The sequence below is a fragment of the Erinaceus europaeus genome, chromosome 18 (assembly GCF_950295315.1).
Source record: "Erinaceus europaeus chromosome 18, mEriEur2.1, whole genome shotgun sequence".
In the NCBI taxonomy this organism is placed as follows: domain Eukaryota; kingdom Metazoa; phylum Chordata; class Mammalia; order Eulipotyphla; family Erinaceidae; genus Erinaceus; species Erinaceus europaeus.
Genome location: NC_080179.1, coordinates 18186661 through 18205201, shown reverse-complemented (window position 1 = coordinate 18205201; position 18541 = coordinate 18186661). Strand labels below are relative to the sequence as shown.

Genomic DNA, 18541 nt, shown 5'->3' with positions numbered 1-18541 from the left:
GACAAGTCTTTCAAGCTCTTCACTCACTCCTGTGATTATTTCCTTAACTAGTGTTTGGATGCTGACCTCATTATTTTGTGCTTCAACCTTTCGGGGGCTTTTAGCTGGACTCTTGTCCTGGTTCATTTCTCCAGTGTTTCTTCTTGTTGGTTTATCCGTTCTATATAGTATGTTATGAGGTCCCTCTCTCAGTACTTTTCAAATTACTGATCACTCTTGCCTGGATTGACTTGTATTTAAGTAAGGTATTTAAAGAGTTCACAGTTGTGGAAATTGATGGTTGTTTCAAAATTATTTTAATCCCTGAGTTGGAGCTCAGTGGTTTAAAAGCCTCTTTTGTTCTTTTTCTTCCCTGTAGGCTATGGGAGCCTGAGGGCTTTTAAACTATAAGTAGGCTTCTTAGCTTAATCCCTCACTCCTGACCAAGAGATACAGCAGGGTGGGGGAAAGATAATACAGTGATTATGCAAAGAGACTCCCACACCCCAAGGATTCAAAGTTCCAGGCTCAATTCAGCTTCTCTGCCAAGCCTGGCAGCACTGCTGGGCCCTGTGCATTTCTAAACAAGTCCCATTTATAGTCTGTAGGTTCTGAGGCAATTATTCACTATGTTCTCATCAGGAGAACAACATGGAAAGGCTCCCACCACACAGCCCCACTGCTAGGCCACAGAGGTATAGATCTTCTCCTGAGTTTCCTGATTAGTTCTCTGTCCCCTGATATCAGCACAGGGCCTCCCCCCTGCTGCTCCAGCCTCTGAGGGCAGTAGCAATGGAGACTCACAGTTGCATTTGGTGAGTCTCAGGGTAGTCCTCCTTTCCTCCCTTCAGCAGTCTTTTTGTTGGTGAAACAGACTGGAGGTGGTGTCTCAAAACTGCCAGACTGTTACCAGCCACTTAATCTCTCCCTAGGCTCCTCTCTGTCCATGAATCACACATATTTGTACTCACCGGTGATTTGGTAGGTTCCTGAAGTCGTTCTAATCCTGCATTGTGTGGTCTCAGGTCTCTCTCTCTCTTTTTTTTTTCTTGTTTACCAGAGCACTGCTCAGCTCTGGTTTATGGTGGTGTGGGGGATTGAACCTGGGACTTTGGAGCTTCAGTCAATGAGAGTCTCTTTGCATAACCATTATGCTATCTACCCATGCCCAGTTTTCTTTTTAATGTACATGATTTTCTGAATTATTTGATTACCTGTACCAGGATATTTTTAGCATGGCAACTTCATAAGTCTTAATTTCTGTTAGTGTAATATAATTCATGAATGTTAAATTTTCTAGTCCTTCCTTGCCCTCACTATAATGTAGCAATGGTAGGGACTACCTCATTTTTCCGAAGGGAGGTTGGGTTAGCCTACTCTGCCACTCAAGGAAGACTGGTCCTGAAATGACTGCAGCCTAGAATGTTCCCGGCAGTGACCATGAACTTTGAGGTCAGATTGACAGGGACTCAAAGGTTACACAGGCTAAATATACATGGGTACTGAGTTAATTAGATCAATGAGGTAAATAGATAATTCTATTTCTATATTCTCTTCAAGTTTGGGGACTACTCTCTGGCCTAACCCAGCTTTCTAGTTCTAGTCTCAAATCTGACTACATCTTCTTAGACAATATTTTTAGTCCACTTGCATGTTAGCTATCAAGCTCAAGCAAAAAATACCAAAATCATGGGCCCCTAAGAACATACCTAAAATAGACTTCCTAGCTTCTTACCACCCTAGAATCCCCATTCTCACCTGTTCTGTTCCTACTTTCTGGTTCCTATTTTAAAAACTTTTTGTTATGCTTCATAACTTACTGCCTTTCAGACACCAAGTTGCAGATGCTACTATGATTCCATCTTGAACTCCCTGAGTGGATGACCTCACTAATGTGCCCAGGAACCTCACCTCTCCAGAGCCCTACCCCACTAGGGAAAGACAGAGACAGGCTAGGTGTATGGATTGACCTGCCAACACCCTTGTCCAGCTGAGAAGCAATTACAGAAGCCAGACCTCCTACTTTCTGCACCCCTAAAAGAATTTTAGTCTATAGTCCCAGAGAGGGAGAAATGCTAGGAGAGGGGATGAGTAGAGGGCTCTGGACTCCCAACTCCATCAGGAAGTAGAGAAGAGGAAAAAAGGAAAGACATTCAAAAGTAGTAACCGGTATAGGTATGACTTAAAAAGGAAGAGAGGACAAGACTATAGAAAAAACAGCGATAAGATATAAGATATAAAATTAATACTCGACTTATATCTGTGACCTTGGGAGAATCATTGCAGTTTTCAGCAGAGAGAATGGAGACACTGAACTTTGGTGGTGGGAATGTTGTGGAATTGTACCCCTGTTAATTTGTAATTTTGTAGATCACTAATAAGAAAGGGGGGGATTTCTAGTCCTTGTTGAAAGGGAAATTCAACAGCTAACCCGGTTAACAAACTAGAAAGTTGTTTTTTGTAACCTACATTCACCCATCTCTCCACTTTTGTATCATTAGCTAAATGACTGACTTGTAATTATATTTCTCTCCTTGACCTCTTTTCTGAATCTCAGTGCCAGATTCCAACTGCTGCATCACTACCTGCTTTTCCTTCATGACCTCATCCTCAACAGGAAGCCAACTTTATTCCACAGACCCCTATTTCTGTCAATGACAACATCGTTCTTCTAGTCACTCAGGTTGGAAGTCTTGGCATTATTTCTGACCTTATCTTCAACATCTAGTGGGTCATCAACTTCTGTAGTCTATTCCCGAAACATCTCTCAGTTCCTTTCTTTCTTCCCTGACTCCATCTGTACATTTTGAGTCAACCTAATAACTAGGCGGTGACAAAATCTATCACTCATCCAACTTTGCACTAGCAACCATGTGCACAGCTCTTCTCCTAACCCACCATTAAAGCAAAAACACTGTTTTATTCCTTTGATTCTGAGTATTCACAGTTCTCCTGTATGATACATTCAAAGCTCTGGATAAAGTTGGCCATCCTTTTGTAATCTCCGCTCATCCCACCCATTCAACAGTTATTTTTCTCCCCTACACTGATTTCCACCTTTTGCTTATACCTGCAATAGGTTCTAATGTCTCGTCTGAGATCGCTTTGTTCAGGTCACCCACCCCTCCTCAAAATTTCTTAGGTAATGATTGCACTGAAGTATCCTTCAACTCCCCCCCCCCACCCATATCTTTAGGTGGCCCACTCATCAGCTAGATAATTAGTCTGTCCCACTCATCAGCTAGATAATTCACTCTTGTAGCATTCGAAGAACACTCCTATCTCTTTGTGCCCAACGCCTTTTTCAAAATAAATGTTGGTACGAACTGAGTTGACACAATAGGTGCTGTGAAATTGTCAAAAAGTTGTGAAAAGTACCAAGGGTCTAGGAGACACTACTTCTTCCTGCCCTCGATCCCATGACTGGGCAGGAGGTAGCCCCGCTGGGCGGCCCCCTCGGTGGAGTCCAAGGGTTGGGGTGCAGGGCGCAGGCCGGAGAGGCCAGGGCGCCTCCGGGGTGAGCAGAGGCCGGGCTGGCGGGCGTGCCGGGCGAGCCGGGCGGGCAGGGAAACCCGAAGGTCCCGCGGTCGGAGGTAGGTGGTGCTGTTGCCGCGACTGTCTTCCTCATTGGCGCGGGGCGGAGAGGCGGAATGTTCAACTCCTGACTCCGGCGGAAGCGTGGGAGCCGCGCGGGCCGCCGTTCTCTCGATCCCTCTGCCGCCGTCTCAGCCCTCGCCCCTCGCGGGGCCCCGGCGTCCCCGGCTGCTGCTCGCGCCCGGCCCGGGAACCAGGTAGGAGCCAGGCCGGGGGCCGCGGAGGAGACACGGGGCGAGGGAGGGAGGCCCGCCGCGTCGCCGGTTGTCCTGGGCGTTTGGGGACCGAGGCCCCGGCTGGGCGATCGTGCAGGCCCGCGGGGCTCTTTGGCTCCGACCTCCCCGGAGCCCGGAGCCCGGGAGGCGGCGTCTAGAGCGACACTTGCAGAGCCGCCTGAGTTCCGTTCCGGACCTTTTCCGCAGCGCAAGGAAGTTTGGCGGGTCCCCCGGAGAAGTTGGCGCCACAAGAGCGGGGCTCAGCCGGGGCGCAGCCGGAGCGTCCCGGGGTCCCTGCCGGGGCGCAGCCGGGGCGCGCGGGCTGGCTGTGCGCCTCCTCCCCGTCTCTGCTCGCGGGGCCTCTGCGGCCGGAGCCTGTGACCCGGGGCGGGCGGCGCCGGCCTCGCTGCGGGCAGAGAAACCCCAAGTCTCCCAAATCTGGGCAGGGCGCCGGTCACTTGTCTGTGCGTGCGAGGAGACACCCCTAACTTCTGCTTTTCTTCCTTCCTTGGGCTGCGTGGAGCTCGAGCTTGCCCGCCCGCACCCTTCAGAGTCCCCCCCATTTCCTCCCGGGAGAGCGGGGTGGGGGGCTTCCCTCTTTCCGTCCCGTGGCGCCCCCAGTTTGGTGGCCGCCGAGACCCGCACCAGGCCGGGAGGTGATCGCGGAGGCCTCCGCCGCCTCGCCTGGGCTCGCCTCGCCTCGCCTGTCCTTGACAGCTTGGGGACAAACTTTTATACAGAGCTGACATGGAACTGAAAAAACAAAAACCAAAAAAAAACAAAAACAAACAAAAAACAGCGAGACAATCATTGTTAGGCTGTTGAAAATGTATGTTTCTGATGCGCCTTGCCTAAGCACTGTTTGTGAGGAACTTAATTACTGTTTTTGTTAGTTCCTTTAATAATGAAAGCAACACTATTTAGTGGTCTGTTCCAGTGCTATCACAATAAGCAGCAATCTCATTAATGATGGTGTATTAGAATCGATTTACAGAGTTAATTTGAGGATATCAGAGTTAAGATGATTGTGAAAGCAGAGTTCTGTTTTAACCCTGAAGCTGTTTTTTTTTTTTTTTGAGCAGCTTCTTGTTTTTCGACCTCAGTTGAAGTGAACAGGTAGATTCAGTGAGTCTAAGCTTAAAAAAATATTTTAAAAGAATGAGTCAGGACTTAGTAGACCCAACTCTACACTGAAATTTCATGGGTTTTCATTAACAAAAAGAAGAAATGGTAAACTGCATGCAGATTAAGTTTTGGCTATTTGTAGAGGCTTTGTTTTAAATTTGTGTTACAATAGTGAGAGATTTGGGAGATTGTAAATGAATATGAATTCAGTTTGCTTAAAAAGGATAAAGAAAAATAGGCTTTTACAGCATTGGCTACTGTTTATTATAGTCTTTGACAATTTAGTTCCTAACTACGTCTTTTTGGTGCTGGTTTTGGGATTTTTTTCTTACATGGGAAAATATTGTTTAAATCAAAAGTTTTAGTGATAGTGATTCCAGAATAAGAGATCACAAAGCAATAGTGAGATTTTTTTTCTCCTTGTCTTGGAAAGCAAGTAGATAATTGCACACTCTTATCCTTAGAGAGGGTAAGGGCATATTAAGCATAAGGACACTTTAAAAAGAGAGAGAACTATCTAAATATTAAACACAAAGGATTTGGATCTAAAAATGGATGGTCAAAGATCTTGGGAACTGAGGGACCTTCTTGCCAAATAAGGAACCTTGGCAAGCAGCACTGTGTATTTTAAGTTAGCACAAGAGTGAGTGTTATTGGCAATATATTGGCCGAGTGCCTATCTGGAATGGGCAGTGAAACTCGCTCTGACAGGGTTACAAAATTATAAACAGGAGTTATGAGGGGTGTGGAGTGAATAAAAAAACTCATCAAAGAAAACACTTGAAGAATTACAATGATCCAGGGAAAGAGGTCAAGCATAAAGTGAAGCTACTAGTGTGGAAGGAAAAATAAAAAAGAGGACAGTTGATTTTAGAAATTGATAGATTCAGAGAAAGAGGAGAGAAGCAATGAGTATTTTAAAACCTGAAAAAGGTGTTTATAGTGATCCAGTACATCTTGGACCAAGATAGCTTTATCTGTATCCTGAGATGTTGGAAATAAAAATCAATTTGGATCACTTGTTTTCCATTTGATTCTACCCAGGACAGATTGGTGGGGAGAGTGTCCTGTCTATCTAAAATGTAATAGGAACAGTGAAGGCACCTTTTGGTCTTACTGCAGAGAATATTTAGGCTACTTCTTTTGTGGCTATTAACCGTGCCCCACTACACACAAATAAGCAGAGTTCCAGCTGTGACCAGAAAACTATACCTGTCACAGGGGGAAAGCTATAAATAAATGCTAGAGCTTAGATTAGTTTGACTGATACATGAGCTCTTTTGTTTTAGACCTTTCTACGGAGAGCTTAAGTATTGACTGTGCTCTAATAGGAGTTAAATCATCTCAATAGTAGGTTTTGTGAGAATCAAGCAACCATACGTTTGACGCCCTATCCCTTGTATCACAGTTGCTAGTTGGAAACTAAAGCCTCCAACTGAACTTAGGTAGAACCTAAGAGATCAAGTCCTAACTGCAGTGAATGAGAAGAGCATCTGTTCAAAGGGAGGTGGGGGAAGGAAGGCAAAATCGGAGGAGGAGACAGAATGATATATTGGAAAAAGAAGACATTTGATATGGTGGTGGGGGGGGGGATGTCATGAACATGAAGTCAGACTTGAATGTGTACTCTGGTTGTGTCATTTGTAAGTTGAGTAGTTGGCTTAGGCAATTTTTTTTTCTTTTCCTTTTTTTTTTTTTTTTTTACCAGAACACTGCTCAGCTCTGGCTTAATGGTGGTGCAGGGGATTGAAGCTGGGACTTTGGAGTTTCAGGTATAAGCCTCTTTGCATAACCATTATGCTGTCAACCCCCCACACCCACTCCAGTTTTCATACCCTTCATCCTCAGTTTTCTCACATGAAAATGCAGAGAGTGACCACTGACCTTTTAAGTGTAAGTCTGAGATAGCACATGGAAATGCTTGAATCAGGGTCTGAAACTTTAGCTGCCGTAACAGTACTAGAGAAGGCTGTTTTTCTACACTGTCAAATTATACACACAGAAAAAACTAGTTTCACCTAGACCCAGCTAAGACCTGCCACTGCCAGTCTGCCCTGTGCCCAGGTCATACTTAGGTGCTTAAGTAAGGTTAGGCAGTTGTTTATCACAGCTAATCTCCAGATTTGAGTATAAGGATATTAAAAGCAATTTTGAGCACCTCTGTATTCATAAACAGCTTTGTAATACTCTTAGGGAAAAATCTCATGATCAGTGCACTTAAGTATTTATTTATTTAAATATTTTATTTATTTGTTTTCCTTTTTGTTGCCCTTGTTGTTTTTATCATTGTTGTGGTTATTGTCGTTGTTGTTACTGATGTTGTTGCCGGATAGGACAGAGAGAAATGGAGAAAGGAGGGGAAGACGGGGGAGAGAAAGACAGACACCCGCACACATGACTCACTGCTTGTGAAGCAACTCCCCTGCAGGTGGGGAGCCGGGGGCTGGAACTGGGATCCTTACGGGTCCTCCAGTTTTGCGCCATGTGCACTTAACCTGCTGCACTACAGCCCGACCTCCCAAGTATTTATTTATATAAATAAATTAGGAGCTGTGTGAATAGGGTAAGGTTATAACATGAGATCAAAACTAAAATCACGCAAACCCTTTCTTACTGCTGATGCTGAGCACAGCTTATCTAAAGAGACCAGTATCCTTCTGTCTTGAATCATCTCTGGACTTAAACTTAAAACACTAGAAAGAGAAGATAAGAATTGCATTTTAAAGTTCTTGGAGTAAATCTTTGCATATCAAACTTTTCTACATGTTATACTGCATTGGGAAAGAATTTATTCTTTCAGAGATTGGTAAATATAACCTTAAGTACCACCCAGCCTAAGCAACCACTTCCATTGAAATCTTGTCTTTAGTCCTAAAAATGTTTGTGAATTTTGAATTCTCACTTAAAAAATTTTTTTTTATTATCTTTATTTATTGGATAGAGACAGTCAGAAATCGAGAGGGTAGAGGAGATAGAGAGGGAGAGAGAAAGAGAGACACCTACAGCCCTGCTTTACCACTTGGAAAGCTTTCCTTCTGCAGGTGGGGACTGGGGGCCTGGGTCCTTGTGCACTGTAACATGTGTGCTCAACCAGGTGCGCCACCACCCGGTCCCAAATTCTCACTTTTACTGTTTGAATTTCTGGAACAAATCAATATAGACATTAAACATGTTTATTTCCCTAAATCTTAAAGTAAACTGGATGCTGTAGGCTATGTGTCTATTCATTTGCTTTCTGCACGGTGCTGGTATTTTACATGTAGGAGGTAACATACACACTTGAGAATCATGGGCCTGATTCTGAAAAATTGTCCAGTACCATCCAGCTTTGGAGCTCAGCCTACTACAAGGGGTATTGTAATTCCATTTGGCTGAGAAAAAGATAGAGGGGGGCTGGGCCAGGTGGTGGCGCACCTAGTTGAGCACATATGTTACAATGCACAAGGACTCAGGTTCAAGCCCCTGGTCCCTGTCTCCAGGGGGAAGCTTTGTGATTGGTGAAGCAGGACTACAGGCGTCTCTCTGGCTCTCTTCCTCTCTATTTCCCCCTTCTCTCTTGATTTCTGTCTCTATCCAATAAGTAAGTAAAGATAATAAATTTTTTTTGAAAAGATAGAGGTAGGTCATCCATAATCCGGGGAGTTGTTTTTTTTTTATAGGACACACATTTTTATTAGTGATTTAATATTGATTTATAAAATTATGAGATAATATGAATATAATTCCACACATTCCCACCACCAGATTTTTGTGTCCCTGTTCCCTAAACTGGAAACTGCAGTAGTTCTCCCAAGGTCACAGATATAGGTTGAGTATTATTTTTATAACTAACTATATATATATACTCACTTTTTCTATGCTCCTGCTTTCTTTTCCTTTTCTTGGTTTATATACTGTAAAAATTTAATTAGACTATTTATATCCGTTTTATTCATGCGTGTAGTTTGTAATACATTTTTATACTAGTGCTTTGTTAAATGTATGCATTTTACTAATATTTTCTTTTTTAAAAAAATATTCCCTTTTGTTGCCCTAGTTGTTTTATTGTTGTAGTTATTACTATTGTCGTCGTTGTTGGATAGGACAGAGAGAAATGGAGAGAGGAGGGGAAGACAGAGAGAGGGAGAGAAAGATAGACACCTGCAGACCTGCTTCACCGCTTGCGAAGCGACTCCCCTGCAGGTGGGGAGCCGGGGGCTTGAACTGGGATCCTTATGCCAGTCCTTGCACTTTGCGCCACATGCGCTTAACCCACTGTTCTACTGCCTGATTCCCATACTAATATTTTCTTCCCCAAAGTGACTTATCTTTTTACTTCCTTAAGGAGTTTTAAAGAGTAAGTCTTTTTCTTTTGTCTTCTTTCCCTCCATATATTGACATTATTGATTCTAGAATGTTCACTTAGGTGGCTAGAAGGTAGTTGACCAAGTGGAACAATAAACTTGCAATGCACCATCCCTGGATTCAGACCCTGCTGCTACTTACATAGGAGATCCATGGATGGCAACAGGAGAAGCTCCATTTGTCCTTTTCTTTGTACATCTCTCTCTCCATCCATGGAGTTTATTGTCTGTGATTATAGCAGGGCTTTCAGAATGAGCAGAACTCTTTGCCTTGAAAGTGAGGCAGAGAGTTGTAGGATAGAAATCACCTTCCCAGCCAGTTTATGAGAGGAGAATTTTAGGAAGACAATACAGTTAACTGTATTATTTCCACCACTGATGTTGATTATTATGCGGCTCTATGATGTCAACCGTTTCATGACTTCTTCCTGTCAGTTTCATGACTGCGTCCCTAAGAGAAGGGAGACAATTCATACTTTGTAGTGTGTAGGCTAATGATAATGTACTTATAGGACTCAGTGGACCTGAAAACAGAAGAACATTTATTCTCCTCTCCTTGCTGATATAGGAGTCTTCTCCAAGTACCCACCTACCTTTGAACACACTCAGTGGCATATCTAATAACCAGAAATTCCTTCTGTAATATTAGTCCACAGGCAGGTATATCTCTGGCTCAGGAAGCATAATATAGGGCCCTTCTTTGATTTTTTTCTAGATTTAACACCCTTTCTTTCCTTCCTTCCTTCCTTCCTCTCTCTCTCCTTTTAAAAAATTATTTATAAGAAAGTGATGGAGAAGGGGAATGAGAACCAGAACATCACTCTGCGACGTGTAGTGCTAGAAGTCAAAATTAGGATCTCATGCTTGATGGTCTTAACTTTATCCACTGTGCTACCAGGCTATCCAGTTTGAGCCCTTTTACTTACCCTGCTTAGGGATCACTCAGTGTGTCCAAAATTGTACCTGCCTTGAATGCCAGCATTCAAGATGTTAGATACTTACTCTTTGACCAAAAGCAGCCCAAGGGTAGAAACAAGAACTGAACCACTTGTCCTTAGGGAGGGTGGGGCATTGCTGAGTGAAGGAAGCCTGGTTTACTCTGTCAGCTGTGCCTGCCACAGTGGGTTTTATCAGTGCATCTTCTGACCAACACTTGGAATTTGCGCTCTCCCTGCTCCTGTACTCTCATCAAACTCTACTCTGGTTCTCTTTTGCATGCTTTTAGTCACTCAGCCTAAGACACCTCCGCTTCCTCTCCGCCCCCACCCCTTGGGGGACCCTTATTGTTGCATTGGATCGACCTTCTCGTGGTGCATCCCGTGAGTACCCATTCATTGGGGAAACTGACGATCCTTCCTAGCCGACTGAATCCACATGGATCCCAGTCACTTTCAAAGCCAGCAACAAGCAGCTCCTGACAGCTTTGCTGTTGACTGGCTACGGAAGAAGGGCAAACGCAAGAAGAAGAAGAAGAAATTGTTGATTTTTTTCTGACTTCATGTTTCCTAAGTGGGATCCTATTTGGGTATAGATGTGTTTCTCCACATTGTTTCCATGGCATAAGTGCCCTTATCCTTGTAGTCTTGTTCCTTTTATGTTAAACCTTTGCTGTCAGCTGTTCTGGCAAGAAAATGGGTCATGGAAGTCCATTTTCATTCATTGAATTAAAAAAAAAAATTTAAATTACCTTTATTTATTTATTTATTGGATAGAGACAGCCAGAAATCGAGAGGGAAGGGGAGAGATAGAGAGGAAGAGAGTCAGAGAGACCCCTGCAGCCCTGCTTCACCACTCTCAAAGCTTTCCCCCTGCAGGTGGGGACTGGGGACTTGAACCTGGGTCCTTTCGCATTGTAATATGTGCGCTCAGCCAGGTGCGTCACCACCTGGCCCCCATTCATTGAATTTTTAAAGAACAAGTCAGCAAGATAGCTCCCCTGGATAGTGAACCTGCTTTACTAGGTGAAGGATCCAGGTTAGAGTTTGGCTTCCCACAGCACTGGGGGAAGCTTCCATGCTATGGTGTCTTTGTCTTTCTCTCTCTTCCTCACTCTCTCTGTCAGAAAAAGTTGGCTCAGAGCCATGAATCCCTGGCAAGGACACGCACGCACACACACACATGTATTAAAATACAAATTAAGAATGTTTTATTAAGTAACCACCTATTTTAATCTTGGCTTTGTCTATGGAAGTAGGAGGGGAATAAGAATACTGGTTCTATAGTTTAGATTTCTCTCAGGCACTTGTGACTGAGGAAGTTCTATTCATTGTACCCAGCATATTTTATGCATGATATGGTCCGTTTAAGTGGTAGCCTTGGAAGAAGGAAGGACATAACTATGGAAGATACAATATTATTTTTTATTTTTTGTTTATTTTATTTTCATCAGGGTTATTGCTGGGGCTCCATGCCAGCACTATGAATGTACCGCTCCTAGTGGCCATTTTTCCTTTTTTTCTTTTTTTTAATTAGATAGGATAGAAAGAAATTGAGAGAGAACAGGGAGATGGGGGAGAGAAAGAGACACCTGCAGACCTGCTTCACTGCTCTTGAAGTATGCCCCCTGCAGGTGGGGAGCTGGGGCTTGAACCCAGGTCCTTGTGCTTGGTAATATGTGCACTTAACTCAGTGTGCCACCACCTGCCCCCCAAGATACAGTATTATTTAGTTCTATTAACATGCCTCGTTTCTTCTAGCTAATTTTGACATATGTATTTTCCAGTAATTAAAGGTGTGTCATATATACATATATATATATATATATATATGTATATTTCAGTAATTAAAAAATATGGTAGAATGGCAGTCCTACTTAGGAGTAAAACCTGCCTTTGTACAATGAACAAATACATAAAACCAGGGCTTTCTCAAAAAAAAAAAAAGTAGCTTTGTAAGAAAAAATTGTTGTAAAACTGTAACACAAGTTAATGTTTTAATACACATGATGACAAAGCACATTTTTGCTAGTCTCTTCACTAATCTATTTTCAAGAGGCTGAAGTAATACTAACAAATACATATCTTACATATTAGGATATCAAGACTGGCAAAATAATTTGTTGAGGCAATTTTGGGAAAAGTGTTTTTTTTTTTGGTCATATCTAGGTCATGGCAAAGCAAATTAGTTTTTTTTTTTCCCTCTAGGATTATTGCTGGGGCTCCGTGCTTGTGATCCAAATCCACTGCTCTTGAAGGCCATTTTTTTTCCATTTTGTTGTTGTTGTTGGATAGGACAGAGAGAAATGGAGAGAGGAGGGGATGATAGAGAATAGGAGAAAGACACCTGCAGACCTGCTTCACCGCCTGTGGAGTGACATTCCTAAAGGTGGGGAGCCAGGCTCGAACCAGGATCATTACAGGGGTCCTTCCACTTGGTGCTGTGTGCACCTAACCTGCTGTGCTGCCACCTGGCCCCTGCAAAATTAGTTTATTTATTTTTATTTTTTTGTTTATAAAAAGGAAACGGTGAAAACCACAGGATAAGAGGGGTACAACTCCACATAATCCCCACCACCAGAACTCCATATCCCCTCCCCTGATAGCTTTCCTAGTCTTTAACCCCGTGGAAGTATGGACCCAGGATCATTATGGGGTGCAGAAAGTGGAAGTTCCGGCGTCTATGATTGCTTCCCCGCTCAACATGGGTGTTGACAGGTCGATTCATACTCCCAGCTTGCCTCTCTCTTTCCCTAGTGGGGTGGGGCTCTCTCTGTTGCATCACAATAAACCTGTAATTTTTGTGCAGGAGAAAAGGAATCTTTTTGTAAAGTGTATTTAATCTTTAAAATTATTACTTAAAAATATCTAACCGCGAGTCCGGCAGTAGCGCAGTGGGTTAAGCGCACGTGGCGCGAAGCGCAAGGACCGGTCCAAGGATGCAGGTTCGAGCCCCCCTCTCCCCACCTGCAGGGGAGTCGCTTCACAGGCGGTGCAGCAGGTCTGCAGGTGTCTATCTTTCTCTCCCCCTCTGTCTTCCCCTCCTCTCTCCATTTCTCTCTGTCCTATCCAACAACGACGACATCAACAACAACAATAATGACTACAACAACAAGAAAAACAACAAGACAACAAAAAGGAAATAAATACCTATTAAAAATATCTAATGAAGCCGGGTGCAGTGTTCTTAGTGTTCTTTGATATGCAGTAGGTAGGACTGGGAAGAGGATGGTGGCTACCAGAGAAAGGTGTGCTGGTGTGAGTACTGCACTTGAATAAATAGCCCCTGAAAACTCCATTGCAAAAGTGTGGGAAAACTTAATCTTATGATAACTTAAATACAGTCTCTTTAGAAAAAGAATATTTAAAAGAAAATTATAATTGCTTACTAATAACATAGATTTTACAAAAATAACCAAAAGCAACAGCAGAAGTGAGAAAAAAAAATTAAAACACATATAGAAACACAAATAAAAAAATTTAGGAATCAAAGTATGTTTATTACAAACGGTTGTTCTACAGAATTACTGCACATATAATAGAATGCAATTCTGAATATTGGGAGAGGAAAACTGTTGAAAAAAAGGAGACCCAACTACGAAGCCTTAAGAAGTAGATGACAAGGTTTAAAACCAAGACCTTGTAAAATAGGCGACCATTGGGGAGTCAGGCGATAGCGCCGCGGATTAAGCGCAGGTGGCGCAAAGTGTAAGGACCGCTCAAGGAACCCGGCTCGAGCCCCCGGCTCGAGCCCCCGGCTCCACACCTGCAGGGGAGTCTCTTCACAGGTGGTGAAGCAGGTCTGCAGGTGTCTGTCTTTCTCTCCCCCTCTCTGTCTTCCCCTCCTCTCTCTATGTCTCTCTGTCCTATCCAACAATGACGACAACAATAATAACTACAACAATAAAACAACAAGGGCAACAAAAGGGATTAAATAAATAAATATTAAAAAAAAAAAAAGGCGACCATCATCTGTTTACTGAGTCTTACATACTAGGTGCTAGCACTGTGTAGAACTCTTTCACAGCATTTCCCACTTTCCAACAAATCCACAAAATGGATATGACTGCCAGTAAAAACTGAGGTCAGAGAGCCACAATGCCTTGGCCAAAGTCCACCAGACTAGTACTACAGAAGTCTACATTGGGATCAGCGTCTAGATGTCCCCAGCTGGAGTCTTGCCTGGATCATTTCTAATCCACATTAGAAAGTGAGATTTATCAAAGTATATTACTTGATGATTAGCTTGTGGTTCTCTCTCTTTCCATATATATATGCCAGAAAAGTTAGGATTGTTGTATGCTTTACATTGGGTTCTAGTTCTCCCGGGCCAATAGAATTGGATCAGTCCAGTTAGTTTCGGGGGCGCTTAGCCCCGCCCCAAGGAACCCCGAGAGAGGGTTCCTGAGTTCCAGAGAGAGAGTTAGAGAGAGTGCTTGCGAGAGGAGTTCCTGAGTTCCAGAGTTAGAGAGAGTGCTTGCGCCACCGCAAAGAGACAGCAGAGTTCTGTTTGGTGATTAGTTTGGTTTAGTTTATGAATCGTTAGTCCTGAATAAAGAAATACAGCTTCCCTGCCCAGCCGTGTGTCTGGTCGTCTCTGTTACATATGTATGATTGATGCATATATATATATATATATACATACACATGAATTATTGAAAACTCATGCTGTAAGCAATTTAGTTAATAGTTAACATTTTAATATATGGAAAATGCAAAAATTAAATGTCCTATTATTCTAATGATTGGATTCAAATACCAAGTTAGTGATTTTGAACATTTCTCAGAGTTGCAACATCCTATTATCCTTTGCTTGTTGTGTTCTGTTTATTACTAGCATTTAAAACAGCTTGGAGAGTTTATAAAACAAAAGTTAGAATGTTAACAAAATTTGAAACTGGGGATTGTTACATAGAGAAAAGTTGCCTTTTCTGTGTAAAAGCATGGTGAAATAAAAGCAGCCTTTGATTGGGTATCCTATATAACCATGTGCAGAGAGATGGCTGTTATTATTATAAAGTTCTGCTGTATTCACTGAAAAAGACATCTAAAAGTAAATTAGAACATATTCTGATCACTTAGCAGTTTTCCTTATGATGCTCTAAATATGATTAGTCTACAACTTTTTTTTTCTTCTCCTGGTTACAAGTTAGTTGATCTTTTAGGAATAATAATTTTATATTAAAAGAGGGAAATCTCAAGGGAGAAAAGTCTAGTCTGGCAGTCATATAGAAAGCAGTGGCCAGGTGAAACATGGAGTAGAAACATGGTATATTGCACCGAAGCAAAGGATTCTGGGGAGGGAGAATAGGAGGAAAACTTTGGGGGGGGGGGCTGTTACATAATGAAATTGTTTGCATATGTCAGTGATTGCACTGTAAAGCATTAACCCCCTCAATAAAAACAAACAAACAAACAAACAAACAAAAGAAGGCAGTGGTAATTTCAGTCTGGTTTTTCAGATAAGTCCATAATGCTTTGTCAGACTCACTAGAATTCAGACCTGTACATACCAGAATTGCTAATCTTTTCTATAATCAGACAAAACTTAATTTTTAATGATCCCAATAAAACACTCAAGTAATTGTAGAGTTCTATTCATATGTAGACAGTCTCCAAGTGGCAGGATGTACCATAAAGTGAGTAACAGTGATTCTGAGAATATGACTAGTGGCCTGACTCCTTCCCTCGTTTCGAGGGGTGAAGATGCTGGAGGATCCTGCTTTTCACAGGTTAGCCTTCTGTTGTCATCCTTATGTCAGCTTCAGATGTGACTGGTCCTGCCTGTATTCCCCAAACTTGCTCTGCAGCAGAGGGTTTAAAACTGAGTCATGATTAACTTTGATTCTAGCCTCTGTTTTGTAAGGATTGCTTTCTCTCCTCCCTTTCCTCTTCTTCTTTGGGACTAACTCAGACACACCAGATCATTGAGATCCCAGATGCTCTCAGTATCCCAAGGAAACTGGGCATCAGTTTCTTTTTTTAACTTATGTTTATTTTTTATTTCTTTATTGGGAGATAATAGTCAACAGTAAAATACAGTAGTTTGTACATGTATAACATCCGCCAGTTTTCCACCTAACAATTCAACTCCCACTAGGTCCTCCTCTGCTATCATGATCCAGGACCAGAACCTTCCCCTCAGCAACAGTTTCCAAGCCATTTCAGAATTCTCTTTTTATTTTAAAATCGATCTTTCTTATCTTTCTTCCTCTCCTTCCTTCCTTCCTTCCTCTCTCCCTTTCTCCCTTCTTTCCTTCTTTTGGAGAGAGACAGAGAAATTAATTGAGAGGGAGCTAGAGAGGGAGAGAGACACCTGCAGCCCTGCTTCACCACTTGTGAAGCTTTCCCTCTGCAGGTGGGGACCAGGGGCTTGAACCCAGGTCCTTGCACACTGTAATGCGCGCTCTTCACCAGATGAGCCACCTCTTTGCCCCAGAATTCTCTTGAGTACACTTGTTACAACGAGAGCCCTCAGATTTTACTGAATCTAATTGGATTTTTTTTTTTCTGTCATTGCCTGAGCTTCGCAGCCGTAGATAAACTCTTTAAGTAGCTAGCTAGAAATCCACCACAAAGCTTCCTCCAGTGTGTTAGGGGCTGGGCTCAGACTTGGATCATGTGCATGATAAACTAGACACACAAAATGGAGCTGTTTTGCTGACCTGCTTGGAATCTTTATAGCTAAAAAAGGTATAATGGAGGAGTGGCCAGAAACAGTTTCTTCACTGATTCGTTTGTTAATTCTGTACATATTTTTAAATGGACAAGGCACATACCATATGCTTATATACTAGCTGCAAAAGATTCCATGGTAAATAGGAGTGAGTTTTGCTTATAGAGATTTTTATAGTCTGGTGGAAGTTAAGTGGGAAAGATGGAAGAAGAATTTAGTTTTGTTCATGAAGCTCTTTGGAGGTAGCAGGGGACTGGAATTGACTGGGAGGAAACAGGCATTTTGAGCAAAGATATTAACCTTTGCAAAGGTTTGGCTGTGTGGGAGAAGTCAGCCTGAACTGCAGGCAGAAGAGATAGCTCACCTGGTTTTGAATGTGCATGACCCAGGTTGGAGCCCCCCTGACACACCGTATGGGAATGCTATGATGTGGTAATGTGATGTCTCTCCTTTTCTTTACCTCTCTTTTTCTTCTGAAAAAGTAGACCTGGAGTAGTAAAGTCCAAGCAATGACAAAAAAAAAAAAAAGTATATATAAAGAAAAAAAGTACAAGTGGTGAAGTAGTAAGAATTTTTTTTTCTCTGGATTTTAAAGACATGAGTTACAGACTTAAGGAGTTTATGGAATATTCTACCAATTAATGGAAAAAACTAACTCATGAGGCTATCTTAAAAAATTATTTGTTTTTGTGGTCTAGGAGGTGGCACAGTGATAAAGCTTTGGACTGCCAAGCAGGAGGTCCTGAGTTTGATCCCCAGCAGCACATGTGCCAGAGTGATGTCTGGTTTTCTCTCCCTAACTTTCTCATAAATAAATAAAATCTTTAAAATTTATTTGTTTTTATTTATTTATTTGATAGTACAGAGAGAAATAGAGAGGGAAAGTAGGGAGGGAGAGGACAATAGGGAGAGGGAGATAGAGAAAGAAAGACACATAGGGGTGGGGCGGTAGCACAGTGGAGTAAGTGCACTTGGTGCAAACCTCAAAGACCAAGGACCGTTGTAAGGATCCCGGTTCGAGACCTTGTCTCCCCACCTGCAGGGGAGTCAATTCCCAAGCGGTGAAGCAGGTCTGCAGGTGTCTATCTTTCTCTCCCCCTCTCTGTCTTCCCCTCCTCTCTCCATTTCTCTCTGTCCTATCCAACAACGATGACATCAATAACAATAATAGCTACAACAATAAAACAACAAGGACAACAAAAGGGAATAAATAGATAAATAAATATTAAAAAAAGATTTCTAAAAAAAGAAATTAGAAGACAGTGAAGTAATACTTTCAAAATAATAGGGAAAAATTGTATACATATCAATCACCAATATTGGGTCAATATATTTTAAGGCACAGATTCTTTAAAAAAAAAAAAGTTCTATACACTCTGTTCAGATAGTTAAGGAGAGGTATGTGCCATCAAAACAAGGGCCCCCCAGGGCAGAGCTTCCCACACAGGAAAGGAAATTTTAAAAAAATATTTATTTATATATTTATTTGTTGCCCTTGCTGTTTTATTGTTGTAGTTATTATTGTTGTTGTTGTTGATATCGTCGTTGTTGGATAGGACAGAGAGAAATGGAGAGAGGAGGGGAAGACAGAGAGGGGGAGAGAAAGACACCTGCAGACCTGCTTCACCGCCTGAGAAGTGACTCCCCTGCAGGTGGGGAGCCGGGGGCTCGAAC

At 42.4% G+C, this 18541-nt stretch overlaps 1 protein-coding gene across 3 annotated transcripts in view; it reads left to right on the top strand.

The window, feature by feature from the left end:
• The first annotated feature begins 3519 nt into the window (after positions 1-3519).
• MAP3K20 (mitogen-activated protein kinase kinase kinase 20) overlaps positions 3520-18541 on the top strand; it is a 179505-nt gene continuing 164483 nt past the window's right edge. For 2 of the 3 annotated variants that reach the window (XM_007527210.3, XM_007527211.3), the window contains exon 1: positions 3638-3770. The gene's annotated coding sequence lies outside the window, so the exon portion shown is untranslated. Of the gene's footprint in view, positions 3573-3637; positions 3771-18541 lie in introns of those variants that run through there. The other variant, XM_060177708.1, reaches the window with a different exon arrangement.